Raw genomic sequence first — 15,749 nt, forward strand, 5'->3', positions numbered from 1 at the left:
ACATTTGTAGCCTTCTTGGCATACACTAAACTCATCTTACTTGGAAGACTGTCCTATGCATGGGGCTGTTAAGTATTAAGCAGATATTTATGCACCAACAATAATTTAAACTTTAAAAATAAAAGAGCTAGGGGGCCGGGAAGGTGGCGCTAGAGGTAAGGTGTCTACCTTGCAAGCGCTAGCGTAGGACGGACTGCGGTTCGATCCCCCGGCGTCCCATATGGTCCCCCCAAGCCAGGGGCAATTTCTGAGCGCATAGCCAGGAGTAACCCCTGAGCGTCAAACGGGTGTGGCCCAAAAACCAAAAAAAAAAAACAAACAAATAAAAATAAAAGAGCTGGAGACATAGTACAGCAGGTAAGGTGCTTGCATTGCACATACTGATCCAGATACAGCCAGGAGTAACTCTTTAGTGCAGGGCCAGGAATGACCTCTGAGAGCATTTCTAGATGTGTGACCCAAAAGCTAAAAATAGTGATTACAATTTAAAAAGAAATTAACTTTGAGAAATTGTATTTTCTCCAGATGAGTCAGTTACATACCTAACTGTTTTTATTTAGATATTTAATAATCTCTACCTTCATTATCATTTCAACAACTTAATTTATATCCCATTACCTATCTTTTAGTTGTGTTTGATTTTTTTCCTAGGGCCCCTTTTTGTAATTGTTATCCATCCTGTACTTGAACACAATCGTTTCTTCCCAGTGTAATGATTTTTATTTAATATAGAGAGATTATCTCTCTGAGAGAAAAACAGATCATAAAAAATAAAAAAACTATGAAAAATGTTCTTGATTACAAAACTTAACATGCTAGATATAGAATTAAATCGTATATTGTCTCTTTGAACCTCCAAAAATCTGAGGGCTTTTATTTAGCACAACCTAACCAAAGAATTTCATTTTTTCTTCTCCCTATAATCTAAAGTGCAAATACTGACATTCCTCATTTATTCATGGTCCTACATCGCCTATTTCAAGGGTCCCTGGTTTCTTATATCCTGATACTCAACAAAAAAGAAATATGAGATTTCTCAGAAATTCTAGCTTCAATTCAATGTTTTCACAAGCTAGTTATGTCAAGGTAATTTTCTCAGATTCTCTGAAATCTGACAAGACTGAGTACTAAACTAGATTATTTTAAGTATTTTGATAACCACTTCGAAAATATTTTATCATGACTCAAAAATTTTATAAAACTTCCATAAAAATCTGTTCTTGGAACCAAAAAAAAATAGTGTCTAAGGTGATTGTTTCTCAAGCATCCAACCTAGGTTCAATTGGCAGAACTACATATGGTTCCCAAACCCCACCAAGAGTAAACCAGACCATAGAGCCAGGAATAAAGGTAGTGCACTCCTGGTGTGTTTCTAGGATCAAACACATCCTTATTCATCTGACAATTTTGGTCTCTTGTCTTCCAATATGCCCTTTACTATATTATTTTACTTTTATAAAATAGTGTATAACTATATTGATTTTATTAAACTCTACAAGATCATACTCACAATATAAAACACTGCTATTATTGATTTTCATTGTTTTCTACATTGTAATAGTCTACGTTTTGAGTATAAACATACACAGAATTTATTTTGCATATTTGCATGTTACCTCTATATTGTCACTTTCATAGATAAACTTGGGGAACTATTGGCATCCTAAGGTTTTCTGAAAACTAGTGTAGCTTAGAAATGTAAATTCAAAATGTAAAAATTAGGGGCCGGAGAAGTGGCTCAAGGGGTAAGCTTTACCCACACTACTTAGGACGGACTACGGTTCGATTCCCCAGTGTCCCATATGGTCCCCCAAGCCAGGAGCGATTTCTGAGCACATAGCCAGGAGTAACCACTGAGCGTCACTGGGTGTGGTCCAAAGCACAAAAACAAAAAAAAATGTAAAAAAGCATAAATTTGAAAGTCAAAATGTATTCACATATTTAATGTTTTTAAAGATATAATTAGTCAATGGAAAAAATAATTTTTCCTCATGTTTTCACTGAGCTAAGTACATATTAAATCTTTAGCATTCTTACCTCGAAGAGGAAGTAACACTGTAATCAAAGTGATACCCCTTCATCGCTTGACTATATCACTGGCTTTTATTTTCAGATACAACAAAATTGAATCTTAATAAATACATTGAGATAAGCGAGAGAAGCCAATAAACATAAAATTTCCTGATACTAGTTTTAGACCTATACATTTAAAATATAAGAGTATAGCATTAAATCATCATATTTCAATCTATCAAGGCTTAAGACAATAATATTAATTTATACAACATAATAGCTGTCAATCACTCAATATTTTTGATCCAAAATCAGAAAATAATAGCAATAATGGTAAGTGCTGATTTAGCATTATGATACAATGCTTTTTATAGTACTTGTATTTTTCCATGTCATAGCTTGTGCCCGTTCTCGTTCCATAAAAAGGGGGGATAGAAAGAAAGAGATATTGAAGCCCTAAATTTCAATATAATGGTATGTAGGAATATTGAAGAAATAAATTTAGAAAATTTCTTGGACTAATATAATCCTGAGTGAACTTGTATACTTGAACAAAGGGGGGGGGAGAGCGAGAAAGGGGGGAGGGAGAAAGAGAAGGAGGGAGGGAGAGAGGGAGAGAGAGAGAGAGAGGGAGGGAGAGTGAGAGGAAGGGAGAGAGAGAGAGGAAGGGAGAGAGGGAGAGAGAGAGAGTGAGAGCAGAGTTCAGAAGCCCAGAAGCAGCTTTCAACCATACCCTAGCCCAGCTGGCAGTTAGAATGAGGTTCTCTCTGCTGCTCAAAGTCAGTCTCAAAATGGCCAGCCATTCAAGGTACCTAGTTGGTCTATGGCATTTTGTTATTGCAGCTCAAATTGATGGAAACACTTTCTTCAACTTCACACTGGTTTTATCTTCTCATTGCCATGATCCATCATTTTGAACCATTATCTGTTGCAACTGATGCAAGAGTATCTTTGTCAGAGTGTCTTACTGTCTTCCACAGTAAAAATGTCCTATAAGAAGGACAACCCTATAAAATTCTGATTCTCTTCACTCAGACAAGTCCCTCTGTGAGCCTCAGTTGTATATAGCAGGATGAATGATTAATGGTAAAAATAGATGAAGGAAGTGAAGTAAGAACCATCTCTCATCCATCTCTCATCCCACAAAAAACAATTGTAAAAAAGGGGCCGGGTCTATTGCACACCGGTAAGGCATTTGCCTTGCACTGGGCCAACACAAGACGGACCTAGGTTTAAACCCTGGCATCCCATATGGTCCCCTGAGCCTGCCAGGAGCGACTTCTGGGCGCAGAGCCAAGAGTAACCCCTGAGCGCCACCGGGTGTGACCCAAAGTAAAGGATGTTGATTGTTTTTTGCATATATTGGACTATCCTGGCATCCCAGGGATGAAACCCATTTGTTCATGATGTATTGTTGAATTTGGTTTGCTAAGATTTTGTTAAGGATTTTTGCATCAATGTTCCTCGGTAAGATTAGTCCATAGTTTTCTTTCTTGGTTGTATCTTAGTCAGCTTTGGGAATAAGCATGATATTTTAGCTTTATAGAAAATATTAGTTATTATTTTTGTCTCTTCAATATTTTGTTCAAGTCTAAGGATCAATGGTAATAACTCTTCTCTGAATGTTTGATAAAACTCACACATAAACCATCTGGTCCTAGACATTTATTGTTGGTGAGTTTCTTTTTTTTTAATTAATATCTTTATTTAAACACCTTGATTACAAACATGAATTACTGTTTTAATTTCCTTACTTCTGATTGGCCTATTTAGGCTTTCTACGTTCTCCTCATTTAGTTTTGGGAGATTACAGTTTTCCAGAAATCTGTCCATTTCTTTAGGTTCTCTATTTTAACAGAACACAATTGTTCATAATAAGCTCTAAAGATGTCTTGGATTTCTTGGGATCTGTTGTAATTTTTCTCTCCCTTTAATTTCTGTTCTTATTTTACTTAAGCATTTTCCCTTTTTTCCTTGTGAGTCTTGCCAGCTGTATGTCTTTCTTGTTTCTTCTTTTTAAAAATCAACCCCTGATTTCACCAATTCTTTGTATTGTTTTGTTTGCTCCCATAATGTTGATTTGTGCTCAGTTTATTTTTTTGGAATGATGAAAGAAAATTTTTATTTTGTAATAATTTTCTTCTCCTTCTTATAACTTTCAATCTATCCTATTAAATTTTAAAATAATAACAATCTATGGATGTTATGTTTTTCTATGGAGTAGTACAAAAGACATTCATGAATAACATAACATTGACTACAATGGCAAGAACTATAAACGAGATAGCTATATTTTAGGTATTTGTCAGAAGAAAAGAAACACATCTGTTTGGAATTAGTAAGAAAAACTGAGAATTAGGCTGTTTTTTTTATTATTTCTTTTCTTCTGCTTATGTTTGGGTTCCTTTGCTGTTGATTTTTCAGATATTTAAGGTGTGCTGTTAAATTGTTGATTTTGTCTTCTTACTACTTTCCTTAAGTAAGCTTGTATTACTGAGTTTCCCCCTAATTACAGCTTTTGCTCTGTCCCATAGATATGGTCAATTAATTTTTGACAAAGGAGCCAAGACCTTTAAATGGAATAAAGACAGTCTCTCCAACAAATGGTATTGGAACAATTGAATAACCACATGTAAGAAATTAAAGATTGATCCTTATCTCACACCTTACACAAAAGTCAATTCAAAGTGGATTAAAGACCTAGAGATTAGACTCAAATCCATAAAGTTTATTGAGGAAAACATAGATAGAACATTCCAAGATTTAGACCTCAAAAGATGATAAGATGATAAGATGCCAATGGTAAGGACTATATCATCAAATCTGAATAAATGAGACTACATCAAGCTAAAAAGTTTCTGTATGGCAAAAAAAAAAAACCCAAAAACATGGTCTAAAATTAGAATTCAGGTAATTAAATGAGAAAAAATGTTGAAATCATCACATCAGATAAAGTTTTGTTATCTAAAATATACAAAGTACTCACAAAGGTAAATGTCACACAAACTAAAATCCACATCAAAAAAATGGAGAGAGGAAATGAACAGACATTTCTCTGAGGAAGAACAACTGATGGCCAACAGACACATAAAAAAAAAGCTCATCATCACTTATCATTGAGGAAGTTCAAATCAGAACAACAATAAGATATTATCTTACACCAGTGAAGATGGTATATGTTAAAAAATAATGAAAACAACCTCTTGTTAGTGGGGATTTGGTGAGAAAGGTACTCATCAATACTGCCTGGCCTAACCTAACAATATGGAGGATTCTAAGTATACTCAAAATTGAGCAGCTATACAACTGAGTAATTCTTCTTTTGGTTATCTATCCCAAGACATAAAAACATTTCTCCAGGGCCCAGAGAGATAGCACAGCGGCGTTTGCCTTGCAAGCAGCCGATGTAAGACCTAAGGTGGTTCGTTCGAATCCCAGTGTCCCATATGGTCCCCCGTGCCTGCCAGGAGCTATTTCTGAGCAGACAGCCAGGAGTAACCCCTGAGCACGGCCGGGTGTGGCCCAAAAAAAAAAAAAGAACCCATTTCTCCAAAAGGATGTATTCATTGAATTCTATTCAATGTATTTAATGAATGCTATTCAATGTAGCACTCATTACATTATGATAAATGAAGTAAGCCAGAAGAAAAAGACTAAGTAAAAAATTATATCCCAATTTATGTGGCATTTAGAATAACTGCAAGAAGAAACACAATGGTCTAAATGAGAGTTGTCTTGTACATTTTGGCCCCAAAGAAGAAAAGAAACTGAGTAAAAGAGGAGAAAAACAAAAATAAAAGGATTGGGGCCAAGAAACAAGAGCTAAATGTCTAAGCTAAAGGCAATAGCAATGAAATCAAGAGACCCAAACTTTAACAATCTAAACTTAAAATGGGCATATTATAATGGCTGGCTTGGGGAGACGGGGCAGTGGCACAGGAATGTGTTAAGGGATGTACTTGGGGAACTTAGTGGAGATAGTTCGTCATTGGTGTTGGAATTATCACTAAGTCAAGGTATGTCAGAAACTCAATCATGAAATACTTTGTAAATCACAATGGTTTTAACCAAATAAAAATTTAAAAATAAGTAAGCAAAAGTTAAAAAAATTGTAACAGAAGTGGATAGAGAGATTAGTACAATGGATAGGGTACTGGCCTTGCATGTGGTCAGCCTTGCTTTGATCCACTGCTCCCAAGAGCATAGACAGAGTGACTCCAGAATACAGAGCCAACAGTAAGCCCGAAGTACAACTGAATGGAACCCAAAACCAAAACACACATACATACATACATTCACACACACAAACAAACACACACACACACACACACAAGTATGTATGTATGCACAAACACAGAGAATTGTGAAGGAAGATAAAATGCAGGAACTTTGAAAAACAAGCAGACAAAAGTAGAGATAGAGAATCTTATGAGGCTAAAAGGACTGTGTCTGGATTAAATATAATGAAGTCTAAAATTCAGGTGAATTGCACATTAAAAAAATTCACTGAAAAAAGAATATGGAGGTCAAAAGAAAAGATAGCATCCCAAAAGTTAAATGGAAAACTTTATGACTTTTTCTTTGAAGTATTATAATGCTTTCAGTTTCTGCTCCGTAGACTTAATTTTATTATAGTGTTTTGTTTTCTTCAATAATCAAATTAATTGTGTTTGGAGACATTAGAGGATTTTATAAAAATTCATGAATCTCTTATCAGATGAGTTACTTTTACATGCTTCCTTACTGCCACCTGGTGTATAGTGATATATTGCAAGGGAAACACCACAAAGTATAAGCAGTAATCAAGTCAATAACAAAGCAAAGAGCTAATAAATTTATTAGAAACTACTTGTGACATATTTTATTAAATTGAAAATAATATGATAGCATTCCCATTCACTCCAATGTCATTATCTGGCCTACAGAGATTGGTAAAGAATTTCATTTTGTTTTACACCTGATTTTTTTGTTTGTTTTTGTTTTCGGGTCATACCAGGCAGCACTCAGGGGTTACTCCTGGCTCTGTGCTTAGAAATTGCTCCTGACAGGCACGGGGTACCATATGGAATGCCAGCATTCAAACCACCATCAGTCGTGGATCAGCTGTGCTGTCTCTCTGGCCTCTACACTTGATTTTTAATAATGATGTTATAATATATTTTTATAAAATATGGATGCAAAGAGTTTTGATCATTACCTTTGAAATATGTAGTAAAAGTAAAAAATAGATCAGTCTTTCCAGAGACAGCAATATGAGTAGTTCATGACCTACCTAATTTCCTCTTGTCTAATCTCCCCCCCAGGAAGATACTGGGGCTCAAACCCAAGTCTGTCCCAAGTCTGCTGTATACCCTATCACTGTGCTATCATTCTGGATCCTGATATATTTTATTTATACTATTTGTGTTGTTTGATAGAAAGAGGACACATATACAGAGGTTGCATGCATACTTACATACATGTGCTATGAGTCAGTGGTAAAGATCAATGAGCATGAGACAGACATATAGTCCATATCAAGTTAACTGTTTATATGCCTATGTTTCTCTAGAGAGCATCCATATTTGCTTCTGTAGAGGGTTTAGTGGTATTTTTCAAGATGGTAGAAACCTTTCAAAATTGAGAGAAATTGAGAGAATTCCAAATCTTGTTTCATCAAAAGCCTTCTATTGTATCACTATCACCATCATTAGAGCAGTTGCACTAATAATTCATACACCCCTATTAATAATATAATAGTAATTTATATCAACAATATAGTAATAGTAAAACAGTGGTAGGTCTATCCCCCCGAAGAGATAATTCTTGATAGGTCAACTATCCTATCATTAATTTACAATTTTCTAGAACGTTAGGTATCTTACTGTCACTACCGTCACAACAGGAAAAGAAAATTTCATTGATTTGTGGGATATATATACATATATATATTTGTGGGATATATTTGTGGGATATATTGCCGAGGCCAATCCAAGTTAGAACCATAGCATTCCATATGTTTGATATGTTTGTCCCCAAAACCCAGCCCTGCCAAGTAATTCCTGAGATCAAAGCCAGGTAATAAGCCCTGAGCACAACCAGCTGTGATCAAAAAAGAAAGAAAAAGGGGGGTTAATAATAAATGAGTAAAATCGTCAGGACTAGAGATTTTTATCTATAGAACTGAGCTTTCACTGGGGTTTGGGGGATTTATGGGAAGGGCCATTAGAACATTGGTGTAGGGAAGAGATTTCTGAGTGTAGAGCCAGGAGTAATCCCTGAGTACTGTCAGGTGTGGCCTAATGCATATTTTTACTTCTCAATATTCAAGAAATAAGTTTTCTCACCTTTTAAAATCCTTCATGTCTGCTGTGTTTCAGATTCTGACAGTCTCCAAAGCTTTAGCAAACCTCACCAACTTGGTTTAATACATGAAAAGCCTCATTAACTTAACAGTTAACTACTCATTTTTACTCTGTAAAAATTAACCTATTTAGTAAAGAAATTATTTCTCTATCGTTTTTTCCTTTTAGATTTACATATAGCTTCTAGATAGGGGCTTCCACTTTTTTTATAGAACAATAAAAAATGAATCATCTGGCTCTACCTCATATTTCTATGTCCTCCTACAATTTAAGAAAAGAAAAAAAGTGTGGAGAGGTCCCAGGGACCAGTTGCTATCAGGAGCATTGAGTAGAAGTAAAAAATGATCAAATCTAAATACCCAAAAAAAAATTAACCACAATAGACTCAAGAGACCCAACTATAACAAGCTATACCCAAAAGGGATCTGTTACACTAACTGTTCAAGGGGCTAAGGGTGGAGATATGGGATGCATGCTGGGGACTATGGTGGAGGGACGTCAACACTGGTGGTGGGAATGGCCCTCATTTACTGACAATATTTGTCTAAAATACAACTTTGAAATACTTAAATTAACATTTAATTAACATATAAATTAACATTTGTTTCATTAAAATAATTTAAAAAAGAAAGTTTCTCTTTATCTGTTCTTGTCATTTTCAAAAATTGCTGCACTTATCACTTTCTTTTTGTTCCATCCACACATACCGAGACTCCTGAGTTCATAGAATGTTTGGCATTTTACAATACAGGTTCCATTTACAGGATCTTGTACCTATTTCCTCGATTCTAATCTGTGCTGTCCCATAGATAGCTTTTACTTTAATGGATTTTTTAAGAAATTATCTCTTAAAATTTATTATAGGCCTGCTGCTAAAACACTATCAGTGCTACTTATTTTAGGTCTTTACTGAAATGAATAGTTGCTGCTATTAAATAAAACTGGTAGGGAAGTTGCTAACTCACTCTTACAGAGGGGATTATTTTTTGCTTCTGATTTGTACAATAATTAGAAAGAGAAAATCAGCATGCATAAGAACAGTAATAGTACTTTCCTATTCTATAATCATTGGAGAGTGGGAAATTATGTAATATTTGATTCTTTATTAATATTTATAAAGGCAATGTGTCAAATTTAAATACCTTAATTCACTTTAGCCAAATTGGGTTTTCATTGCCTTTTTAGCTGTACTAGATTAAAAAGCTTAAGGTATGTTTATAAAATGAGCAGTTAAAAGTTAAAATAAGGGGCCGGGCGGTGGCGCTGGAGGTAAGGTGCCTGCCTTGCCTGCGCTAGCCTAGGACGGACCGCGGTTTATCCCCCGGCGTCCCATATGGTCCCCCAAGAAGCCAGGAGCAACTTCTGAGCTCATAGCCAGGAGTAACCCCTGAGCGTCACAGGGTGTGGCCCAAAAAAACCAAAAAAAAAAAAAAAAAGTTAAAATAAAGATTTGAACTGCAGACAATTTAGAGATGATATAATCAATTTGTCCTAATCTTATTGTTTTTCAAATAAGGAAACTGAACCCCAATTTATTTTAATTTCACAATCTACTCAATAGGGCTTATTATTTACTTTTTAAATATGCTGTTCTTTAGACTTAGATAAATTCCAACAATTCAGTACATAGCTTATATGTAATAAATAGTATATACTAATGTCTCTGGTTATAAAATTCTTGGTAGAATAGATAACAAAAAAGATAATTTACATTATGGAGTTCTTCAAGGATGTTTATAATAGAAATTAAAAAATTAAAAATTTTCTATTAAATTGTTTGAATTTCCCTGTTACTGAATGGGTTTTTTAATTAATAATTAGTTCTTGAGAAATGAAATTATAGACTTATCAAAGTCTAACTAAGCAAACATATACAGAGCTACTATAACCTAGAAAAAGAACACTTTAACCTTGAATCTCAAGACAAATCAAAATAAGACCCATCCATACAGAGATCCACTTCTTTTTGTGAAGAGAAATATCCTCATGCCTAGTTCACTTCTTGCAAAAGAAATGTGGTGTCCGTGTCAGTTTTGTACAAACTGCTTCTTTCTGCAGCACTAGACTTTATTGTCCCTGAAAATGGCCTTTGAGAATGAACACAACATTTATTATTTGGCTTTATTCTTATTCTTATTTATTATTTGGCTCTTACCAATACTTGGTATAATTTGTTTGTGTTTTTCTATAGATAAAGCCATTTACTACAAGGAAATAAATATACCAGAGATAAACTTAACCCTGGTCTTTTATTTTAAGAGCAAATCTTTCTTTCAAAAGACAGAGGTATATAAAAAGTCACAGCAATGCTCAAAATCAGGCTGCATCAGTTCTAGATACGTACACTATGATGTTATACCAAGAATCAGCAATAATATCCTAAAACCAACATTACTAAGCAGATAGATAAATTGTTTTGTATTCTTGACACTATGAGATAAAATTCAAAATGGGAGGGGACTGGGGATTCTTGAAATTAAGTCACCTCTTAACTAAAGGAAACTCCTATAGCATTTTTCCTATTCTCTCTCTTCCCTCTTACTAAAATGTACTTTATATTGAGTTCAAAATTGTACCCTAGCTTCTCTTCCACCTTTAAGCTTATAGATTCTTCATTTCAAAAATCAAAAATAAAAGTTCTAAATGCCTATGGATGCTCATATTTCATCTGAGAAATCTGAGGAAATTTCCCAGCCAGCCAAGAAATGCTCATTTACATTTTATAAACAAAATTCTATAAGGTGTACTTCACTCAGTTTCTAAGTTAAAGAGAGGAGTGCTATTTCATGGTATGAAGTAGGAACAGAATGAGTTCACTATCACCACTGGATACCCACCAATCAAAAGTTCACAAGGTGTTCTTGAAAAATCTTTTGCTAGAAAGCTAATCATTAATGGTCATAATTAACCACCTCAACAGAAGTCTACAATAGGAACAAACTTATCCAAGAAATATCTGTGAAGGGCTCTCTAATCTAATCATTTAGGACCCTAAGAATTAATTGCACAGGAAAGGGTCATTGTCTGAGAATTTTCTCTTTTTTTTTCTTTTTTTAAATATGGAACGCTTCACGAATTTGCGTGTCATCCTTGTGCAGGGGCCATGCTATTCTTCTCTATATCGTTCCAATTTTAGTATTTGTGCTGCCGAATTTCCTTTTTCCAGAAATGTTGTCATCCTGGGCCAAAGAGATCAAGAAATATAAATTCCCAGGACAGAAACTATGTATGATTACAGTATTTGAGTTTAGAATAGCACAGATATAAGCCAAAGTTCACTGGAAGCCAGAATCATTTCTTTTCTTTTTTTATTTTTTTTTCTGTTTGTAGGCCATAACTGGCATGCTTAGAGGATACTACTGGCTCTGCACTCAAAACAGTAATCACTTCTGACAGTGCTTGGTGACCAAATAAGAAGGCAAAAATTGGTTCCAAATTCTATGAGAGCAAGGCAAGTTCTCTACCACCTATACTATCACTCTAAATCCCCATGATCACTTTTGATGCTAGAAGAACAAGGAATGATCATTTTCTGGAGATTTCAGAGAGAGAACAGCCTGATGACACCTTTAATTCATAGTTATAACTTCCAGAAAGATCACAAAATTAATCCCTAATGTTTTAATCTACCAAGTTTTCCATGTTATTGGAGTGTCCAAGGAAAGGAGGGTATAAAAATTACCTAAATATAAAAGATCCAGTTAAACCATATGCATGATACTGTTTTAAACTGTGTAGAAATTCAGATGGAATGTGGTTTTTCAAACAGTTTATACTTTAATCACAGTCTCCATTTTGTAGGTTTCATAATATAAGTAATATTAGGCTTATATTTTTTTTGTGAAGAAAAGTGTTTGGTTTATTTCTCTTGACCCAGATAGCACTATATGATTGATTATGATTGAGGGACTAGACAGGCAAATAAGGAAAAGGTAGAGGAAGCAGCAGGGAAAAATTATTACAAATGCATCCCCTAAAAGTGACATTGGAGATCCAGAACTGTCCAGGAGATTCTTTGGAAGTCTCCAGTATCTCTGGCTTATAACATAATAAACTGAGTTGAAAAACATATTGGCTATCAATTAAGATATGATTCTTTTCCAGAATAATATTTCAGCATGTTTAGAATGTTTACTAAATATTGTTCAGAATTTCATGCAACTGAAACCACAGGAACCTAGACAAAAACTTGATGACTACTTGTATGCTAGAAGATGGCCTGTGGAAATAAAAGCAGGATTTTCAATCTAGGTACTATGGCAAAAAAATGAGTTTCTCTTCAAAGTAAGCATCCATTTTTCATTTTACTGAGCTATCAAGATACAACCAGAAATGATACAGGTTCAGAGATGTCCTTAATCTAGAAAATACCTATGTTAAGAACTGGAGCTATAGACTCTACAAAGAAAAATCTCAGGTTAACAATAATATGAAGATGCATGATAGAGCATAGTGAAGGAAATAAATGATACTAAATAAAATAGGTACAGCAGCAATTTATTTGAATACATGAAAAAAGTCATTTCTAGATTTTTGAATGACATTCAACTGTGCAATTTGATTAAATCTACTCTTTAAAATTGGGGAGACTTTTGATCACTGTATGCTACTAAACAAATCTAAATTTTAAAATAGTTGAAACCAATTGCACGAAAACTTTTCCTTATATTTTATATAGCTGTGTCTTATGTAAAGTACCAGCAACACTAGTTAGATCCAATTACCATGGGAAACAAGAGAACTATTAATGGCAGCCCAGCTATAGTTTATAATCTAGAGATAAGAAAGTAGACACCTAATCACTATTAAACTTCCCATGAAACATTGATTCATCATAATCATAACATTACACAGGTGTTTTTCTAGGGGCCTTTAGTTTAAATTATGTTCCCATTGGGATTAGCCATTGGTGGGCCTATCAAGAGAGCTGGTGATGTCCATACATATTATTGAGTTCTAAGAACAAACTGGAGTACCCTGGAGAAAAGATGGTTGGGGACACTATCTTGTCCGCTAATCACATTATTCTTGAGCCCAGTCACATAAAATCTATTTTGTCCTAAGGAGCAAGGAGAATACAGGCAACAAAGAGAAACCTATTTTTTATAATCTTTGTGAGCTCTTGGGTACACAATAACTCAAATGAGGGAAATAAAGTCTTTCCAGCTCCTAAAGGCACCTCACACTTTCCATTCAATACCCTTTTTAACTCCACCCTTCCAAAAAAGGCAATCTAAGTAGGAACTTCCAGAAACACCTCAAAATCATTGTGATTGATTTTGGATTAATATTTGGTCATTCTACTAGTGTTTTGTGACCCTGCACATTCACTTATGCAAGAGCATATAAGTTCATGTTTATGAGGGCATATTCTAAAGAATAGAATCAGAGATAAAACCTTACTGCAGAAAGAAGGCAGTAGAGGAAGTTGTCCCAGAGACAGCCAATAATCTAGGTGTCAAATGGTCTTTCTCTTCCAGCCAGACAGAAACAGTGACCATGAGCATCCATCAGCAGCAGTTACTTTCTTACATCTTCACTCATAACAGTCAGATAGAGTTAAAGATCCATCATCTATCTACATTCATTCAAAAACCCATCATGGATTGTCCAAAAAGTATTGTTCCTTCAAAATATAGGACATACTGCATTCTGGACACTTTCAGAAATCCTTAGGGAAGAAAAACCTAGCAATAATGACGTAGAGTCGAAGAAAGAACTCTTGTTATCATTATTCCAACTTTCTTTTTAATCCCTTGGCTCACTCCTGATCCCATCTGGTAGTTCTGGGGAAATATTGAGTACATAAAGAAAGAAATGTTAATAACATTAGATAACACATGTTATTTAAGATAACAGGTGTTGTGGAATATATTTAGGAGTATTTGCACCAAAATAATTCATGTTTCTCCGGGTTTTTTGTTTGTTTTTTTTTTTGCAGCTGAGGTTTTATGCTTTAGTTATCTGTGAAATTCACTTATGGGGAACAATTTCTTTCCTGACAGAGTCAGATAAATAAGGAATTGAAATAATAATAGAGTGGTAAGCCTGGAATAAATTTGATTAAAGATGGATTTAAAATCAACTTGTATTAAGAAGAACTTTTTGCTTAATTAGGTACAAAGGGACTCCTATTTTCTATCATTAACTATTCCAAATGGGTCAAATTTCATAAAGCATTGATTTTTATTGCTCAATGGCACTAAAAATGATTATTCTTTCTTCCCATCCCTGATATAGTCTTGCTGTTAAAAATGTAAATGTATGACTGATTTTTCTCTGTAGCATAAATATTCCAGTTCTGAAAGTCAGAGCAGTTGCCTGGGAAAAGTCTTCTTTTATCATTCACAGGGGAAGCAAACATTTAACTGCTTCACAGCTGGCTGTCCTCTGTTTGTGGGCTGCTTTTGCCACTCTTTAGGGCTGCCATGAACTATAAAATTAACAACTGTTAGGATACTCTTCAGGGCATCATGCTTCTGGCCCAAGGCTGCATGTTGGGCAGCAATGACATGGAAAGTAACTACAAATAGAGAGCTGGATCTCTAATTAGATTGGCTTCTTAAATTTTTTAGATTGAAGGCTCTCATATCCAATTTGCATACTGTACATTATCAAGCCAAATGCTAATAAAATGTGCCCGCAGCAAATTGTTGCTTTGAATAGCAAATTATATCTGTGAAGAAAATAAAAGGTCATTGTGGGAAGAATTTTAATGTAGACTCATCAAATAATAAGTATATGTTATGTTTCCCTATTAAAACAGTGGGTTTTTTTCTTATTCAAATATATTTTTAATGAGAAATATCTATCCTTCTATCTAGATTTCTGACTGGCTGACTTAGTTTCCTGGGGTCAATGCAGAATGTAGATATGTACTATATTACACCCTATAAATCTCAGTCTGAAACAAGATTGTTGCAGTTTTCCTAAAATACTGCCTTATGAAGAAATATACTAACCCAAATTTCAAAACAGTATATCATTTTCAATGTCCAACACAAGTTAAACGTGCAAATAAAAGTACATGTATGTATGTATATAAATAGCATGTATATAGGCATACTTATATGCATGTTTATGTATATGTGTATATGTATTAATAGCCATAGCAATTCCTGTCAGGTAAAGAGGACCTATGGGTGTTTCACTTTTTTTTTTTTTTTTTTGGAATATAAAACAATATAAATTCTGGGATGGGTCCATGTTTCAGTCAAGCAGTTTGAATGCTATTGCAATTCTTTTTTTCTTTTCTTTTTTGTGCTGGGGGGGATTTTTGGGCCAGGTCCATTTGACGCTTAGGGGTTACTCCTGATTATGTGCTCAGAAATCTCTCCTTGCTTTGGGGGAACCATATGGGATGCGGTGGGGGGGGATCAAATCGTGGTCCCT

The 15,749-nt window shown here is 34.6% G+C and overlaps 1 non-coding gene across 1 annotated transcript; it reads right to left on the reverse strand.

Moving 5' to 3' along the window:
• Positions 1 to 11,410: 11,410 nt before the first annotated feature.
• Positions 11,411 to 11,513, reverse strand: LOC126027671 (U6 spliceosomal RNA). The gene has a single exon (XR_007502302.1). It is a non-coding gene; the product is annotated as a U6 spliceosomal RNA (small nuclear RNA).
• Positions 11,514 to 15,749: the final 4,236 nt, after the last annotated feature.

The sequence above is a fragment of the Suncus etruscus genome, chromosome 1, assembly GCF_024139225.1.
Source record: "Suncus etruscus isolate mSunEtr1 chromosome 1, mSunEtr1.pri.cur, whole genome shotgun sequence".
Lineage (NCBI taxonomy): Eukaryota > Metazoa > Chordata > Mammalia > Eulipotyphla > Soricidae > Suncus > Suncus etruscus.